Source organism: Sorex araneus, chromosome 8 (genome assembly GCF_027595985.1).
Source record: "Sorex araneus isolate mSorAra2 chromosome 8, mSorAra2.pri, whole genome shotgun sequence".
NCBI classification, from domain to species: Eukaryota; Metazoa; Chordata; class Mammalia; order Eulipotyphla; family Soricidae; genus Sorex; species Sorex araneus.
The window spans coordinates 35831483-35848587 of NC_073309.1; the positions used below are offsets into that span (position 1 = coordinate 35831483).

Genomic DNA, 17105 nt, shown 5'->3' on the forward strand with positions numbered 1-17105 from the left:
TATAAGAAAAGAAGGGCTTTTAAATTTTAAAGTGAAAAAGTTGGATTTGGAAGGACACATGCAAGTTGGTAAGAATGAGGACTTTGTTTGCGAGGGGCCCAGTGACTAACAGGACAGCTGCTGGGGGGGGGTAACGGGGGGAAGGGGCGTGGCTGGGGTGTGAGCAGGGAACAGAAGTGAGCCTCACTGGAGGCTGGGGTTGGAGGGCGCGGGGATAGGTGGAGTCCAGTCAGAGGGGCATTTAGCTGGGCAGAAGGGTCTACCAGGTGCTTCTGAGCCCTCCGGTTGGCCTGGCGATAGAATAAATGGTCAGACCTGTCCCGACTCAAGGGGCAGGGTACTTTGCATAATTACCTACCCATTATAATTTTCCTCCCCATAAACTCCTTTAAAATGGCATCTAAGAGAAGCAACTTTGAGAAAGAATAGCACTCTGGGGGGACTGTTCCTTCAATGGCGCAAGCTGAGCAAAATAAGCCAGGAGGCCTTCCAGCTCCGTTCAGTACATTTTTCTGGGTTAAAGATTGTTCTTCCAAGTTTGCCTTCCTGGGGTGGGTGCACTTGGACTGCAATTGACACTATAGTGTTTGTTGGGGTTGGGGGGGGGTGGCTCCGGGGCCCCTCTCCTTTTATCAGGTCGACACATACCTGGTAATACAATGCCAATCCATAGCTAAAAATAGCTCCCTTTTGTTGTGGCTCCCAGAACAAAGGGAAGGGACCCAGGGATCAGAACCACTTCATCTGTCTCTAGCCCTCCCTTTCCCTAGCATTCGGAGTCAAACCGTTTGTCTTCTCTCCAATGGATTTTTTTTTTTCTTAAATTTATAAAAAAACAAGGAGAACAGAAATGGAATCATATTTAGAGGCAAAATTTCTCTTTGAAGGAATGGTTAAGTCCTGGAAATCAGAGCCCACATCTCGTGTCCTTCAACACCAATGTGGACCGGCGAGATGGGACTCCTGGCCCCCCGGAATGTTGGGGGACCTCGCTATTTCTCTTTTTCTTTCACGAGCGCTCTTGGACGGTGGACCAGGCATTACTCTTCTCAAAAGCCTGTTAACCATAGTTCAACTTTATATTCCTTCATGGGTCTCGTGTTTTCCTCCTGACTTTTGCTACAGTTTATTGCCCTGGATTAAGCACCAGAACACAGGGTTTATTTCCCTTTGTCTGAGTCCACCTTCCTCTGCCTCGCTCACTAACTGCCTATACACCGGGTGGGTTCGGTGTGTTGGTTGTATTTTGGGTGGTGGCGGGGTGGGGTGGGGGGGGGTGGGAAGGTTGAATCGTGGAGGGCACAGAATATTAATTAGACAGAAAGTGCTCTCTGTGCCTTATCTGCATAAAGAAAGATAAAGCCCATGTAAATAATATGTGTGTTTCCCATAATGAATGTCCCCTTTCTCTCCGTTTCTGCCTAGTATTAGAAATTGCGTTTTTATTATATGAGACATTGGATGCATGCCAACAAGTTTTTCTTTTAACTTGATATTTTAGGCTCTGATCTTTGTTAGAACCACAATGGCATGTATCTCGTACTGTCAGAGGTCATTTCTATAGCTCCTTCCCCTTTCCCATCCTTTCTGGGGAATGTTTGTTTTCAAAACAAAGAATTGGGTTAAAGCTTAGGTATCATATATCAGAACATATTTCAAGCCGAAATTAAGAACACTCAAACCTTCCTTTTAAAGGTCAGATATTATTTATTATTATTATAAAAATGATCTGTGATTTATGAATTTAACTTCTCATAAACCCCCTTTGTAACAGAATATGCAGTCAGAGGCTTAACATTACATTGTTTTCCTTTGACAACGTATCCACGAGACCACTGCAGCTGTTCCCTTACTCACAATAGCAGATTAATTAACACAATCATATGCTGTTGGCTCTTACTCAATGAGTGGGTCTGCAGCGGGATAGATAGGTAAATCCTTTAAATGCGGCGGAGATAAAGCGGAGACTAGGGTAGTTTCACAACTCGCCACTTTTGCTTCTGACTAGCCAGCCCTATCAGGACTGGTTCATGGGCCACAGATCCGTGAGCTTGAATTTTGAAGTCAGTCACACCTACTGCAGCACCATAATGCCCAACATTTGCAAGAGGCAAATATGTAAAAGCAGAAGACCTCTCCGAAATCAGCAGCTTTGGTGAAAATAGCAGTCAGTCTGCCGCCCGCGTTTTGAGTCTGCAAGATTTTTTTTAAAGTTCAATCATTGCTTTCCTTAAATATCTCTCTTGCTATTACTCACTTCCCCCCCATCCCCCCCACCCCCGCCCCCTCCCATCTCTCAGTGCAAATAGTTCTGGGCAGTGGTCAGGATTTCATGACTTTTGAGTTCTCAGAAGAGTTTTCCTCCTGTGTGTCTCCTAATGAAAGTGCATGTTGCTAACCCTCCCTCTGCCCCGTCACCTGCCGTGAAGAAGTATTTATTGGCAACTTTAGCTGACATTTTAGAGAACATCCAACCTTTGTGAGGGAAAATGTAAGGCTTTGCTTTAGAAATAGGCACGGCTGTGTTCAGAACGAGGTAACCAGGCAGTGGGGCTTAATAGAATTTCCTTCAGACTTTTGCTAATGTCCATTACATATGCAACACTAATTTACTTTTTGTTGTTTTACTTAGCACAGAAATTGAAAATGTGACAAGGTTTGCTGGATTGAAAGGCTCATTTTAGAGACACATAGGCCAAGGGGAAGAAGAAAACAAATCAGTACTCTGGAAGCCTCGAGAGCGTCTAGGTGGTCGGGAATCAGAGGCAGTGCCTCCCTTGCTGTAGAGTTTTTCAAAAGTTTTTCTGTCTCTTCGGCAGAGACCAACATGTAATGCTTTGGTCCTGAAAGTCCCAGAGTACAACAGCATGGGGGAGTTCCAAGAGTTCCCCGAAGGGATGATGGGTCTCCAGCACCATAGCGGTCCTTGCATGTCAATTTGAAAAGGGGTGTCAGGCAGCAATGAGGGCTCAGCGTTCAATAAGCATCTGTTGGGAGGATGAGAGCAGGGAGTCTGCGGGACTCCTGCACAGACACCTCATGCACTTGGCACTCTTGGGAGAACTCTGGGCCCAAGGAAGACATCCAATGCTCTGCTCTGCCTTCCTCCTCATCCTCACTGGACCCCTGACTCAGCCTTTTCGCAAATATTTGAAAGGTAAAAAAAACCTCTTAAAAAAGGTACAGAACTTGTGGGTGATGAGTTATATATACATGTATGGCTTTGAACAATTGGAATATTTGATTCTGCATGGCTGGGAAATGTGCACGGAACAAGGAAGGGAGGCCCATGGGAGGCGCAGATCTGACTAGACCTTCCAGCTGAACTCCGGGTCCCCGTCACAGAGCAGCTGTTTCCTCCAGAAGCCCCCTGGCTCCTGAGGAAGTTTCAGGCACCTCTATCTGGACATTCACACAGCCCTGGCTTTTTTTTTTTCTCCTCCAAGTTGGACTTTGAGACCTTTAGGGGTGAGGTTGGGGTGGAGGGGGAGGGTCTAGGGCTGGAAGGAATCTGCTGTCCAGAGTGAGTCATTGCCCTGACTTGGCCTCGAATGTACAAGTGAGGGAGAAGTTTCTGCCGGGTTGCACCTGCGCCCAGGCCTCATTGCTAGCAGTGAGCAGGCTCTCCTGCCCTCACTCTTTCCATCCACCCTCCAGCATGAGAGAGGGATATGGAGGCCCCGTCCACAATAATCTCTATGGCCACTCTGGGGCCCTTCTCGCAGAGCTCCCAGAAACCCCGGAAGTGGTCCAGAATGGGACCTGTGGGTGTTCCTGTGATCACACATTATAGCAAAAAGGGGTCACCAGGCGAGTGTGAGCTAGGCTAAGAACCTGGAGACTGGTTCTGGCTCAGCTCATTTTGTGGTTTTGGGCGCTGAGTACGATGAGTACCTGGCATGTCCTCCATCCGGTCACCCACTTGGGTTTACTATCTCCCAGGTGTGTGAATTAGGTGAGCTCTTGGTGGGTGGGGTCGGTAAGGCTGCCTGAGGGACCCAGTGAAGATGCTGTGACAGTTTAAGAGAGTTGATGAGTTGATGACCCCCCCCACCCTCCCTGCCGCAAGTAGGAGGGTGGGGGAGGTCCTGTGTGTGCATGTGTGTTTGCTGTGTCCCCATGCCCATGGCAATGTCTGGTACTTGGCATTCAGTAAGCGCTGCTTGTTGGATAAATGAACACACAGGCAATGCTGGGACTTCATGATGTATTAGGAAAGGAGGAAGGGGAAGGCGTCTGCAGGGAAACTGAGCAAACACACACTGGCATAGCCAGTGGCCAGAAAGACAGTTCTCTGTACAACGGTAGGATGCTGGGATGGAGAGGTAAATGCAGACACATTCTTGCGTAGGTGGAATAGAACTTGGAGTCAACTTCCTGTCTCAATCTCAGCCTGGGGTTCTGGTCAGGAGCGCTGATCGCAGAAAGCCCCCTCTGTGCAAGGCACCTCTGCCTACCTGGGACTCATTGCGGAGGCAGTGGGCCAGGGTCTAGCAGGACAAGACAGGATGCCAAGCAAGAAGTCACAGCCAGAGTCCTCAGGGGAGTGGCAGAACAGCCAGCTCGGGTGGTTTAGCTCTGCGGCTACGGGCTTTGCTTTGGGAGGGTAGAACCCAGAGCATCAGGACTCTCCCCAGGGCTGCCTGTGCTGGCGATGGCTTGGCAGGGAGGCTGCGGTGGCCGCAGGGCCTGGCACTTATCACACACAGTACAAGTCACTGGATGAAGTTACTGAGGGAAGCAGCGTGCGCTTGCTAAGGCTCCTCGGGTCCTATCTCCTAGAGTAAAGCAGAACCTGCCCCTTGGTTGTCTTTCCTGCCATTACTCCCACCCCTCCCCTCATCTGCAGTGTGTGAAAAACCCTAGTCATCCTGCAAGGACCGTATCCCCTCTCTTTCTGGCAGCCCCTCTTCCCTCGTGACTCTCCACGTTTAGTCGTCTAACGCTCCGCTCTGTGGTCACCTCTTCCGTGAGGCCCTCCCTCAGTGTCCCTCCGCAGCAACCTGCCCATGACCCCTCACACGCATCTCCTGAAGGCCCTTTGAGGTCGAGGGGAGGCATCTAAGGACCCCGACACCTGCAGGGCATGAGCTGGGGTCTGATGAACACCAACACAGAGCGCTGACCCAATGAATGATTCCCTCAATGCCTTCCTTGCCTTGACAGAGGCACATGTGGGTGGGAAATGTGATTTTGGAGGTACGGCAGAGAGAAAGGGGCTCAAAAGACCCCCTCCCAAATGCATGCAGTGCTCACATCCTTCCTACACCCTGTGAACGCGTCTGTCCCAGACTGGTTGGGAGTTGGGTCACGGCAGGACTGGGTGCTGCTCTGCCCCTCCCCTATGTCACAGGGTTTGAGGGTGGCCTCCTGGATCAGGGTGCATGAGGATGTTCCACCCCCAAGTGCACAGCTGCAGCCCCAGAGCATGGTCCTGATGCCCACCCCCAGGCATAGGTGTCCTTCCTCGGCAGAGCGCCACTGGGGGGCTGGGGTGGGGGGCTAGGTAGGCACAAGGTAGGCACAGCCACCATCCTCCTGCCCCTCCTCTCCTTCAGGACTGGGCAGGGAGTGTCTGCAGGGGCTGACACACACAGACAGGACACACTGGCAGCTACAATGCCCATCCGTTGTGGGTGTGCCCCCGGTGTGTATATTTAAGAGGCCTCTCTGAATGGTTTGAGTCATCAATGATGCTTTTGAATGGCAAATTGGTCAGGGTTCCACAATGGTAATGATCCCTCCGCCGGTGACCTTTCTGGTGCATTTACATTTTATCACACCATGCATAAGCCACCCATAGGCTTCCCATCGGCTGGGGTCATTCCTTATGCACAATAACCCAGCGTGCAGCGGGACGCATCCCGCGTGGTGCCGAGGAGCCGCTCCCGACTCAGCGCGCTCCATTGTTGCAGGGTAATCTTTATCACCAAAGGGGACTTTTGACTTAAGCCCACGGTTTCTTACTTTTTTATTTTTTTTTTAAAAAAGCGAAGGCCCTCCAATGTGACTTTGCACTCCTTGTTTTCACAGAGTCATGAGCTCCAGCCCTGAAGTGTAGCTCTGCCCTCTTTGCCCTGGCCCGGGCCTGGAAGCCCCAAAGCAAGGAAGAAGGGCCAGAGCCCTGGACCGCCCCTGAGGCCACTTAGTCTAGGGGAGATGGGTGCACTGGAAGGAGGCACCCTCGTGGTGCTGCAGGGGAGTGAGTTTGCGAGGAGGCACGAGAGAGATGGGGTGCGTGCTCCCACTCTTGCGAGGCCGCCCACACAGGAGCTCCGCGTTTGGGCCAGAGTCAGTGGGCGCCAGTGTCGGCCTCACTTGCTAGGTTTCAGCCCTCTCCCGATTCTCCCGTGGAATCAGTTTGGGGCGCATCCCATTTGCGCGTGTCTTCATGTATTTTGAGAGCTGGGAAGTTGCCTTCCTCTCAGCTTCTAGGAGGAGAGGGGGAGGGCGGAGCTGGGGGAGCCCCAGAAATGCAGAGGAGGCAGCTGCTGCCTCCCTCTGGGTTCTTTTTTGGCACTTTTTTTTTTTTTTTGCGAGGTGGGTGCAGGATGCCTAGTATCCTGGAGGGTGGTCGGGGCAGTCTCTGCCGTGCCACAGCACAGTGTCGGGGTCCTCTGGGGGTGCGAGAGGAGAAGGGCCACCCAGCGGTGCTATCGCTGCCGCCTCCTGCTCAGCTGAGTTGTCAGTGCGGCTTGCGTTCGCGCCTGTAGGTTACAGTGCCAAGAATAAAAATAAGCCTGGCTATTTTTCACTCATATCTGGTACTTCTTTCTCTTTTTTTCTTGAATGCCATTGAAATAGAATTCTAATTTTTACTTAAAATGTGTAATCTTAATAAATTGCTACATTATTGCATCTTGCTCGATATATTTAAAGACCACCTCTCTTCCCAGAAGGGCTCATCTCGAATAATATAATCACAATCAATAGAAACACATGTTTCTATATAGAGTATCTGCTCTTATTGAGGGCCTCTCTGTTTGGATTAAAGAGCCCGGTCTCTCTCTCTCTCTCTCTCTCTCTCTCTCTCTCTCTCTCTCTCTCTCTCTCTCTCTGTGTGTTTATATGTATGTGGCCTCCTAGATTATCATAATTTTTAAAAATAACATCACTTTCTATTTCACCATATAACATCCAGGTCTTGACTTTGTACCAAGTTGAGGCACACATGATGTGCCTCATTCATTAAAAAAAGTTATGTGAGTTTCTCCATGGACCACCTTTATCTCTGTCTTCATGGAGAAAGGTCTTCAGAGTCACCAGTTTCTCTTGGTGATAGCATAATCCCCCTCCACACCCCCCCCCCCACAGGAAGGTCACAGCGGACATCCTTGCTCAGGGCTCCAGGGACAGAGATGAGGGGAGGTGGTGAGAGGAGCAGTAATGGTCAGGGCAAGGGTTCCACCCAGGAGCTTGACCCCTGACAGCCCGACCTCTGGCTTCCTGCAGGTGCTCATGTGCACACCCTCCCCTCTCTTGGTCTTCAGAACCCAAAGCCAATGTAGGGCTCTGTTTCGGACGTACCCCGGACTGCATCTGGGGAGCTAGCCTCTTTCCCCAAGAGGCTGCTGTTATGAACTAAGTGTTTGGATCTCCCCTGCCCCCAGAATTCATATGTCGCAGTCTACCCCCTGATGTATTTGGAGGGGGGGCTTTTGAGTGGTGATTAGTGCTCAAGCTGGAGCCCTCACTTACGGGGGAGTTAGTGCCCTTACAAGAAGAAAGCAGGGTGCCTGGCACTGCTTTCCTGCCCTGTGAGGAAGGCAGGGAAGAGCCCCACCTGCTGCAGCCTAGACCCGGGTCGTGGCTGTTGGGTGAGTGCTGATGTGGGGCTTCTGGTCTGCACAAGGACGAGAGCTTTCTGTGGTGGGTAAGCCATCCATTTCAGAGTATTTTGTTATATCAGCTGGAGTCAAGCAGCTAATATTTTTCTAAGAGTTTCTTAGATCATTTAAAACCATTTCCTTTGGAACAAATGTTTTCTTGGAATGGGTTAAGATTCCACTTGCTCTCACAGCCTCAAGAAAGACCGCTGTTTTGCAGAAGGCCTGGCTAGGACTCACAGTGCCGGGCTGCCTGCGGTCTGAGTAGCCTGGGTGAGCTGTGCAGGGGTGGCTGAGAGGCAAGGGCGGCGGTCAGACCCGCCTTGCTCTGGGCTCCCCGGGGCCCTCAGTGATTTGGGAGAGTGCCAAGCTGCTCCCTGAGCATTCTCCTTGGCCGTGAGCCGTGTCGCTCCTCCTATTGGTGACTGCAGTTTTCGTCCGTATGGGGGACTGTGGGCTGTCACAAAGAGATTCAGCCTTCACCCTGGTAGAGACTCAGCCTCCAGAGGTTGGGGGCAGATTGCTCACTTCCTGCTGCATCTTCACCCTGAATGCCGATAAAGACAAGTGTCGCCGTCCAGGCCTTCTGAGAGCTCAATGCAGGCCACCTGCCGTACTCAGGGTGGATGAGACAGTGAAGAAACATCCCTATGAAACATCCCTTGGGTGCTGAATGGAGCTGCAGCAGTTCTCAGTCCTTGGGAGGGAAGTTGCGGGTTTGAAAGGGTCTGTTGGGGGACCATCAGACCTTAACCGTGAGACACTTCCCAGACAGTGCTGGTATTTGCCTCTACAGACCTGTGTACTGCAGGCTCCATTTCCAGTCCTTACTGGTACGATCATTTGCCTTTCATTTACTGGCATTGTCCTTCTCCTGGGCCTGGCTGGACCCTGTCTTTCCATGGAGCTATTATCACTATCATTATCACTATCATCCTGTTGATCCTCCATTTGCTTGAGCGGGCCCAGTAACATCTCCATTCGTCCTAGCCCTGAGATTTCAGCAGCCTCTCTTTACTCATTCTTCCCAACGGTGCCTCATTAGAGGCTCTTTCAAGGTCAGGAGAATGAGACCCATCATTGTTACTGTACTTGGCATATGATTACGCCATGGGGAGCTTGCCAGGCTCTCCTGTGGCGTGGGCAGGAAACTCTTGGTAGCTTGACAGATTCTCTGAGAGGGAGAACTAGTCTCTAAGGTGTCTTGGCCATGTGCTTCCAGGAGCATTGTTTTATAGTCTCTGGATGTTGGCCATTAATGGGATTACAGGGCACCAAGCCGGGGGGGGGGGGGCAGTTTCTGGGTGTGACCGCCTAGCTACTGGAAAATGGGGGATCTGGGAGGATGAGGCCCAGTCCCTATCCAACCAGGCTTGGGGACCTCAGCCACAGGTCTGTCACACCTGGGTTCCGCTGCCAGTTCCTTCATGTGTGAGGCTCGTCCGAATGTGTGGAGAGGGGTCTTGAGCATGGCTGTGGCTGGGTTCCCATCTCAGCCATGGCAGTGGCAGGGGCACAGAGTGGGGCCGGTTGTGGCCAGGCGTGCGGAGCAGCTTCCTGGGCAGTGGCCAGTGGGACGGAGCTCATTATATAAAAGTAAAGTGTCTGGAGGCCCTTCTTCTTGCAGACCAGTTCGTACTTGCATAAGGCAATGGGCCCATAGAATTTGAGTCCTAGTAACTCTGTGGCTTGCACATAACTTCCAAGGGGCACCTAATGATAGCACAGTAGTATCTTCTTTAGTTCCAGGTTGTTGGTTCATGGAGCTCCCGGGATGGGATGAGTAAGCCTGCTGAGGACACAGATGGGGGAAGCACAGTCTAATGTAATGAGACAGTAATACCTCAGCTCATGGACCAAGTTGATGATTCTGTCTTTGCCTGAAGGTTCCCCAGGGGGCTGCATGCCTTGGGTGATCTCTCTACTTCCAGGAAAACAGAGTCACTCTCTCTAAGAGTTAGAGTGCCCATGGAAATGGTTGAATGCCAGTCCTGAGTGGGGTGGAGCTCACTTTTCTGGAGAAAAATGCAATTCAGGTTGCTGTTTCTGGGGCCAGGGGCAGGTCTGCCAGAGTGGAACAGGCAGAATGAGGGCCATGTAACTGGGGCTTTCTTTTGAGTAGGTGCCCTTCAATCGGGGCTTAGCACAGGGAACAGGGGAGGAGACCCAGGGGAAATGATGAGTGGCCGGAAGACAAACTCTAGACTCCCAGGCTATGTTCCCTAAGAGGAGACAGAGGGCAAGCTCGGGGATGCTTTCCTGGGTTAGCTAGCAGACTTCGTGGCAGAGACTCACCGTGCCCAGGCCTTCTCAAGACAATATTCATATTACTGGGGAAAAGGAAAAAAGATCCAAACAGCCAGTTTTGTACCTCTAGCAAAATGAGAGAGTATAATATGAAGCCAGAGTTTAGAGTCCCTAAGTTTCCAGCAAAGGCATAGGAGCCACCAGTGTGAACCCCAAAAGTGGGTACAGTGCCTGAGTTTAGAACACTGACCTCTTTTTCAGTTGTTTTTTTTTTTTTTTAATCAGGACTTATAGCTCACTATTTAGGCCAAAATAAATCCTCAACATGGCGGAGAGTTAAAACAAAATAAATACAGAAACACATAAAGACCTAGAAGAAAGTCTAAAGCATTTTTATGATTACGAGAAGGTGACTTTGCCAACCCTCATGATCCCAGTGCCAGAAACTGTGAGAGTTAAGGTAGTTAGGTTTTAGCACTCCCCCACGGAGCCAGGAGAACCAGATCTCAGGTCTCTCTATGTATTTTTGAGTGGCTCTGCCTTCATCAACATTAAACAGAGCTCTCTCTCTCACACACATGTACACCCCCCCCCCAAATATCTCAGCCCCAATCTCAAAGCAAAAAAATGCAATATGAGAAATATTTGCTTTGTGAATGATGGACAAAAGATTAATATTCCCAGTAGAGGGTGAGGGAGCCCTTGCAAATCAATAAGAAAAAGACTAAGTTTCCAATAGAAAAATAGTCAGCAGACAAGAACAGGCAGTTCAGAAAAGAAGAAACACAAATGGTCAATAATCAAAGAACAGTAAAGAAAATCTTTTCAGCCCTTAAGTGCATGAGGCTGACCTGTATTTACTGGCTTGGAAAGATGCCCGTGACATATTGTTGAATGAAAAAAGTGGGCTACAAAACAGCAGGTAGAGTATGATTCCATTTAGGGAAAATTATGAGAGTATCTTAATCTACATCCTTTTTGAAAATAATAAAACGAGTCTCAGAGTTGTTTAAGAGAAAAGAGAATGTGAAAATACAAGGACTCCTCTTTCCATTTTGCAGGATCGGTAGGTCTGTGGCCTCCCATGGGTGGGCTGGGACTAGGCACCTGTCAGCACCACGGGGAAAAGGCAGCTCCTTCCCATCCCACCCTTAACCAAAAGATTCTGCACCTCTCTATTTCTTGGCTCCTGTTTCTCTCTCTGTGGGGCCACTGACCCACAGAGTGGCAATGAGGATCTTTTGTATTAATTTAAAAATAGATTTCTGCATTATTTAGATTTTTTCTACAATAAGCGTACTTTTCAATTTAGGCAAAAGCCTATTTTTATTAAACATTTAAAGACGAAATCCAGCTAGAAAATACTCTGATATAGAGTTGTACTTCAAGGGAAGCCCCTGCAAATCAATAAGAAAAATAATGCTTCACCCAAGAGGAAAAAAATTGTTCTCCTAAGAGTCCTTACTTAGGACTTACTATGTATGAAACACTCCAAAAGCATTGGCTATCTTGAGGCTTCCTAAGGTAAACACTATTGCTTCTCCTTGCACTCTCTTGCTCTCTCCGGCCAATAACTCTCCAAGGATGACAGCTCTCAGCAAGGTGCAGATGTGGACTGCTGTCCTCATGGAGATTCCTGTTTCATCCCTTCTTATCTCTACTTTGCTGCTAAGAAGACTGAGATTTAGGAAGCCCTGGGCTGGTATACCACCTTGGGATGTTAGGGGGACCTCTGAACAAGGTGTGTTTCTAGAGGAAACACAGCAAATGGCCAACAAGCAGAGCAGATGAAAGTAGCTTACCCTGATTAGCCATCAGAGAAAAGTAAAATAATTTCAGTTTATTTACTGTGTATTTGCTCTTCAGTGGGCCAAAGATTGGTAAGATTGGAGATCTTACCTCCGAGGGCCAAAGACTGGTGAGATTAGGAACAACGAAAATTAGACATGCTCAGTCTGTGGGTAGGTATTTATATTTTTGCTGTTTCTGGAGAGCCATTTAGTATACATGCCAGCATCTTCCCAAATAAATGTCTACCCATGGCCACAGAAATTTGTATTTTATGAAAGCATCCTTTTTTTGGGGGAAGCATATCCAGTGACACTTAGGGATTACTCCTGGCTCTGTACTCAGGAATTACTCCTCGAAGTGCTTGGAGGACCATATGGGATGCTGGGAATTGAACCCTGGTCGGCTGCATCCAAGGCAAATGCCTTACCCACTGTCCTATCGCTCCAGCCCCATTGCAAAAGCATTTTTTAAAAATTTATCAATGTATCTATAGCTATCATAGATATGCATACATGTCCATATATGTATGCACACACATAAACATACATGGTTTATAATAGGAAAAATTTTGGAAATGATTTTAAAATATTTAAAAACTCAGTTGGTTTATATTCCACAAATGAGTGCAGTCATTATATGTCTGTCTCTCTCTCTTTCTGACTCATTTAACTTAGCAAGATACTCTCCATGTCCATGCACTTATATGCAAATTTCATTATTTCATCTTTTCTAACAGTTGCATAGTATTCCATTGTGTAGATATACCAAAATTTCTTTAACCCGTCATCTGTTCTTGGGCACTTGGTTTTTTTCCCCAGATTTTGGCTATTGTAAATAGTGCTGCAATAAACATACAAGTGCAGATGTCATTTCTACTGTAATGTTTTGTATCTCCAGGATATACTCACAGAAGTGGTAATATAATAGGAGACTAACACCAAAGGATAGTAGAGATAAGGGTTAGTCTCACATGCTGGGGGAAAAGTTACCTGGGATAGACAAGGGACCACTAAGTAAATGATGGTTGGGGGGCTTGCTCAGGTGGGGAGATGCGAGCTGAAAGTAGACTATGGACCAAACATGATGGACGTTTAGTACTTGTTTTGCAAACCATAACACCCAATAGGAGAGAGAAAGTAAGAGGGAATGTGCCTGCCACAGAAGAAGTGGGTGGGAAGGGGTGGGAAAGGCAGGAGGGATACTGGGACCATCGGTGGTGGAGAATGGGCACTGGTGGAGGGATGGGTGCTCGGTCATTGTATGACTGAAGCGTAATCATGAAAGTTCGTAAGTCTGCAACTGTATCTCAATATGGTTCATAAAAAAAACTCAGTTGGTTAAGAAACTGAAGGCGTCTCGCTTTGGACTTCTGTGTGGGGGTTGAGAAGAGAGCTTGGGTGTGATTTGGACATGGGAAGAGAGTCACATGGAAGGTGAGAGAGGAAGTAAGACTAAGAATCAGTTTTCGAGGTATGCTGCCCTTCAAGTAAAAATAAAAGTATATTTAGATATGCCTGTTTCTCTTAGGGAAAAATCTGAATGGCTATAAGGCAAACGTTGAAGATATCGATTTCAGCTAGAAGAACTGAGACTGGATTCTCTACCTCTCACACTTTCTTTTTTTGCAGTGAACCCGTGAGAGTTTTGTCATCAGGCAGCCCCCGACACAAATAAAAGAGCTGTTTTTGCTATGGTTGGAGGGTCTGGGAAGCCTCATTGAGGGGGCCACTTGGGCAACGTGGCAGCCAGGTCACTCAGGAAGTCAAGGTGCCCCTCTGCCCCGAAAGCTAAAAGGCAGAAATTATTTCAGTGGTGTCTTCCCTCATGTCAGCACAGCAGGGTTCCTAGAAACCAGGGGTTAGGCCCTGAGATAAAGTAGGATGGGAAGACCAGCCCTCAAACCACAGGCCAGAGATGAGGGGCCTTGTCTGTGCCCTGGAATCATTGTACACTGCCCCTTCTGGTTGATGAAGAGAACAGCTGCTTTCTCCTCGGAATCATGATCACTGGCATCAGCGCAAGGCAACATCAGGCACCTCACCACGGCGAAGAGGGTGGGCTCCAGGCCCTTCTCAGATGTCTCTTCTGTGTACGTAGCAGAGAGGACAATGCAACGGAAGACCCCGTGCATGTCAGTGCAAAGAGAAATGAAACCAGGAAAAGAATCTGATAGATTTATAAAAGATTAAAATATCAGAAAACACCTCAAGACTGGACTTGAGAACACTGAAAAAGATAAGATGAAAAGTAACAGGATAAGGGTCAGAAAGGTCGTAAGTACAGTGGGCAGGGAGCTTGCCTTGCATGTGGCTGACCCAGGTTCGATCTCCAGCACCCCATATGGTCTCCGAAGAACTACCAGCAGTGATCTTTGGATACAGAGCTGGGTGTAGGGAGTAAGTCCTGAGCACACTCAGGCATGGTCCCCCAATACAAGAACAAACATAGTAAGAAATAAAAGCAACAGGATTTAAAATAACCAGTTTGTGTGTGGGGGTGGGGTGGGGTGGGGTGGGGGATGGGTTAAGACAGTGAAACACAATAAACTTATCTAAGATCAAAATACCTAATTTAAAGGGTTAGAATCTTGGGATTTGAAAACGGTACTAACTTGGCAGAACTAATGTTTTTAACTAAAGAATAGTGACAAAGGGTCTCAGGAAGCATATCTAAAAGGCAACGCAAATACGAAATGAAAGATTATGGGAGAACGGTTACAAGATGAATAGAAGATTAAATGATCTGAGGGAAAACCAGGGAAGTGCCTTAAGCCAGACTCGAAATGATACCAAGAGATGATGAGTGAAATCTGAGGTGTGAGGACTATGTTTCCCTGGTTGGTGAAAATTACAAGAGGGATAAACAGGTGGCTAGTCCAAGTTTATGATGAGACCAAGGCGTCCTGGCCCTAGATAGCCGTGATTGAGTGTCTCTTACCCAAAACTGAAGATTTGTGAGGACAGGCTCTCTCCCGCTTTACTTTTCCATGTGTTCCTCGGCCCCAAGAGCGAAACGTGGTAAATACTCATGATGAAAGGAGCCCATCGGGAAACCTCTCTCAGCCCACCTCTGTGCAGACAGTCACAGCATCCAACAGAGGGGACAGAAAAGGGGGTCAGTTTCCCCTGCATGCAGATGCTTACAGACCTCGCTGAGAAACCCCAGGCAGGTGGCAGTCCCGTTTCACAGAAGGGCCAAAATATAAAGCGAGGACCCCAGCTGAAGGAGCCCTGGAGGCAGAGAGCCACAATCTGGGCATGGGGTGGCAGGCAATCTCTGAACGCAACGGTGCTGGAGAAGATTCCAGAAGGAAGGTCCATTTAGGAGGCCACTGTGTCTGTCAGGTTGGGTGGCCAAATCTGTCTTCCCATTGTCCCTTGTACCACCTAGGAGTCACCCTACCCGAGAATAGAGCCGGCCAGTTGGCCCGGGTCGTCAGGAATGCTGAGTGCAGAACCAGACTGGCTTTCGCTTGGGGGGTGACGGGGGAAGAGCAGGAGGATGGGTGAGGCTTTGCAGCCCACAGAGAGGACTGGAAGGTGGCCCAGGGAGCAGGGTGTGAGGCGTGCCAGGCCAGAGAAGGCAAGCCAGCTCTGTCTACGGCCGGAAGCGCCTCGCTTTGCACGGGAGAGCAGCGAGGCTAGCCTGAGGAGCGTGCCTCCCGTCAGCCCCTTGTAATACCCTAACACTCCGCAAACTTAATAAGAATTGCTTCCTTCCTGGTGAGGAAGTCACCAGAGGAAGTGAAGAGGAAGTCCTCTTCCTCCTGTGCTCTTTAAAGAAGGCATTGATGTCTTTCCCCAAAGTAACCCCCGCCCACCCCCCCGCCCCAGGCCAGACCTGCGGGCTGATTACCCATCTGCAGTCCCCACTTGGAAAAAAAAAACTTGGTGGGCCAGAAGCAGGAATGGGCGGAAACTGTGGCCAGGTGTTGGCTGCCGCTTTGGATCCCAGGTGGAATCCGTTTCCCTGTGGTGTGGATTGCGTGGCTGCGCTCACAGCTCCACGGAGCAAGGTGAGTGGGCGTCACAGACAAGTGACTTTGTTCTGTTTAAAGGCGCCGTGTCACCACGCTAACGAGACAGGACTGTGCGAGCGTGTGTCTGGAGGGATTAGAGTGGAAACTGATAAAAATAGAAGTGTCCAGTGGCTTCCTGCATCCCTATCAATAACCCTTCAGCATCCCTCTTCTTAAATAGAAATTTTGCCCACATATACACTAATAAAAATAAATCTGTTTCCGATTACTAACTATGCAGCCAGGTGCTTGTTTGTTATGAGAAAGGCATGTTCATTAATTTTCAGCTATGAAAAGTGCACTGTGCCATAAATATACAATTCAAAATGTACTGCTGATAAATGAATACACAGATTGTTAATGTGCCAGAGAGGGGCATTGGGCATAAAGCACATGCCAAGCAGGAACACCCAGGTGATGGGCTGGCGCTGGCCGACCTGGCTGAAGCCACTAGACCACCGGCCCCCCTCCCCCAACTCAGCACTACTTTCTTCTCGGCTTCAGGGCAGACGCTCTGTCCTGAGCTTCCACTTGCCTTGTTTTCCCTTTGCTGTAAGGATCCTGTGTCCTATGGTAGCAGCTTTGGGCAGGAAAGGCAGGAGGTGAAGAGTGTTCCCTGAAGATTTTTGCATCAAGCATCAAGCAGTGAGGATGGGACTTCCAACCCCTTGAGTTCACCGGTGGGCTCTCCAGGGAGCCCAGCGAAGCTTCCTGGGATGCTCAAAGTGGGTGGATGTCCATCCTTGTCCCTGCCTCTCACCCAGGAGAAACCGTGCCTTGAAAGTGGTTACAGTCCTAGTCCTGCCCGAAGAGAAATGCCCAACCTTCCCTCTTTGAACACTGTCACACCAGGGAGTTGACAACTTCCCCTCCAACCCGCATTGCCGGTGGCCCTGTTGCTGTATACCCTCTTTTGCACCCAAAGCAGTGTGCCACTGCGTGTCTGGTGCCCAGACCAGGAGCAGAGGTGGAGCTGGTATCCGATTTCCCCGCTCTGCCTCCCCAGGGGCTGAGACTTGGCCAGAGAACAAAGGAAACCAGACTCCAGAGTGCTGCTTGAGTTCGAGGATGGTCATTCCAGCTTGGGACCATTTCAAGCATCTTCGATTTGGCGCAGAGAGTGGATGGAGGGAGGCCACGGGGAAGACGGTGCCTCCTGGCAGAGCTGAGCGGCCGGGAGGCGATGTGGTTTGGCCAGACTTTTCCCGTTTCCCCTCCCGGAG

The 17105-nt window shown here is 49.3% G+C and overlaps 1 protein-coding gene across 9 annotated transcripts in view; it reads left to right on the forward strand.

The window, feature by feature from the left end:
• Positions 1 to 17105, forward strand: part of ZNF536 (zinc finger protein 536) — a 442277-nt gene that overhangs the window by 245261 nt on the left and 179911 nt on the right. The gene's annotated exons all lie outside the window — the stretch shown is intronic.